Here is a 2,807-nt window from a genome sequence, read left to right on the forward strand (position 1 = left end):
ACAGGTTACAGGCCGATCTGGTTTCTTGGTTGAAGTTAAACTTTTCGACATGTTTCCGTGTTGTCCTTGTTCAGCAATGTTATGGACGCAATGTTGTCTGGGGGTTTGGCAAAAGGAGAGTGGGACTGTGGGCGGTGCTCGGGGTGGTGACTGAAGACGGTGACTGTGTAGTTCTGACGTCAACTTTTTACGGAGGTCACAACGGTTCGTGAAAAATAGCTAGAACTTTATGCAGGCTGTGTGCATTTTACTGTGGACTGACTGTTTTGAAACTTATATGGTAGTTAAATAGCCCCTAGACCTCAGTTATCGTAAAAAAAAAAGCCAAGAAATTACAGTTTTGACAATATGGGACCTTTAAGAATTGTTTTACATTTAGTAGAGGTTCCAAAAGACAATCTACACAAAAATATTTAACATGGCTCAATAGTAAGGACTGCCCAATGACCAGGTCGGCGTGAAAGACTCTTGGGACAGTTGACAGAATTGTCATTATTCCATTTGGGTCAGTAGTGTGTTGTCACAAAAGTTTATCTTTTGCATGTCTTTTTTTAAGACTTACCAGTTTAAATGTGATGCGATTTAGAAAAACCCACCACATGGTGAAATTTTACATTTTTTAGGTTTTGATACCATGTGAAAGCTGGGTTCAAGCCCTTTCCAAAACTGTTGAACTTGAACATCATAAAAGTTATGGTTATCTGAAATTGGCTGATAGCTATGATTTTCAGCAATGGAATTTTGAGAAAAGCAGGTTTAAAGTGAGACGGGTTTCACTTTCACTTCACGAGTTTAACGAGAGCTGTCTGCATCATGACACAAACAGACTGACGTTACCCTGAAGAGCAGGGCCGGATTATCCATAGATGGGATTGGGCGAGTGCCCTAGGGCACCAGCCAATAAGGGGGCACCAATGATTAAGATAATGAATAGACCTTTAAAATATTTTTCATGTTTTGTATATATATTATTTTGCTGGAAGAGATGCAGATACAAAATGAACAGTTAATGATACAATATATACAGAGAGAATATAAAATATATACATATATAAAGAATTGCGATTGGGTCAAGTCCAGCCTGGTCTCCTTATTTATATTAATACGTAACATTTACAAGCACAAATTGTAAATTTTTGTACGTTTTTATTGATGCTAAAACTTACAATTTAGACGTATTTCAACATTTAAAATTTACAAATCGCTACGTATTTTTAGCTAAAAAAACATTCATTAAGATATTTGTATCGATGCATTTTTATAATTTTATCAATAAGCGATTTAGATTTTTAGACCCCTTAACCTACCCCAAACCTATACCCATTTTATAGTGAATATAAAAGGATATAAAAACGCAATTGACCGAAATATGTAGGAAAATAACAATTTTAGTAACAATAACATTAAACATATTTTTATAGTCGCTAATCCCACTCCTATCTCTAAACCTAAACATAACTATTTTTGTACTGTATAAGAAAAACTGTCACAGTCTTCTACGGGTGTGCCCAGGATGCCCACCAGATGACACTGTTTTCTGGGAGCACGTGGCTTGTGTTGTGTTTGTTTGGTGCCATGTGCTCTCCTGTCTATTGTCTTGCCCCACCCATCTTGTTACCTCATTATTGTTTAAGTTGTTCCACCTGTGTCTCACTCATTAGCCTCCTCGTTTGGTTTCCCATTTATTCTCCTGGTGTCTGTAATCCTGTGCTGATCCGTTGTTTTTCATTGTGTGTGTTATGTCTGCATGTAGTGCATTTCTTAGCCCGCCTGTCTGTTTTTCCCCCTCTGGGTTGTTTTAGTTTGTTTTAGTTTCGTTTTATTATTAAAGAAAGAACCATTTATCCTGCACTTGAGTCCTCGCTTCATCTCTCCACATGCACCGTGACAGAACGGATCAGCCAACATGAGGACTCAGCGGAGAAATGGCTCACTCCATCTACTGGTCTCCACTCTCTCCAGCCCCCTCTACCAGCGCATGCTCCAGCTGGATACCTTGAGGTCCCTCTGAGGGACTGATCTCACGGAGTTTGCCATGGAGTTCAGGAATGCTGCAGAGGGGCTGGTCTACAATGACTCCGCTCTTAAGGACCTATTCAGTTATGCCCTTGATGGCCGACGAAGCTGCCGCGCCCCCAGTGGTGGCTGAAGAGGTTGCAGTGCCCCCAGAGGCGGCAGACGAAGCTGCAATGCCACCCTCTCGGAAACGGAGGTGGAAGAATGGGTCCGCCTCGCCACCCCTAGAGGTGGCTGATGAAGCTGCAGCACCCCCGGTGGTGGCCAAAGAGGCTGCAGTGCTCCCGGAGGTGGCAGACGAAGCTGCAGTGCCACCCTCTCAGAAACAGAGGAGGAGGAAGAAGGCTGCTTCTGTCCTTCAAGGCCGGGAGCCATGCCGGCGCCGCCCAAGCTCAGGCTCCATGCCCTGCAGGCTCCGCCCAAGCTCAGGCTCCATGCTCCGCCCAAGCTCCATGCCCTGCCGGCTCCGCCCAAGCTCAAGCTTCATGCCCTGTCAGCTCTGCTCTTGCGGCCCCGCCCTGGCCTCCTGCCCTGCCAGTCCCACCCTGGAACCCTGGTTTACCTCTATCTCCAGGCCCTCTTCCACTACACGGGGCTGGCCCACCATTCCTCCCCCTGATCCACCTCCGTTCCGCCTCCCTCCGGGATTTCTTTTGGTGAAGCGTCTGGAATCCGCTCCTTAAGGGAGGGGTTCTGTCACAGTCTTCAGCGGGTGTGCCCAGGATGGCCACCACATGACACCGTTTTCTGTGAGCACGTGGCTTGTTGTGTTTGTTTGGTGCCATGTGCTC

Source organism: Sinocyclocheilus grahami, unplaced genomic scaffold (genome assembly GCF_001515645.1).
Source record: "Sinocyclocheilus grahami isolate Dianchi unplaced genomic scaffold, SAMN03320097.WGS_v1.1 scaffold4171.1, whole genome shotgun sequence".
NCBI lineage: Eukaryota > Metazoa > Chordata > Actinopteri > Cypriniformes > Cyprinidae > Sinocyclocheilus > Sinocyclocheilus grahami.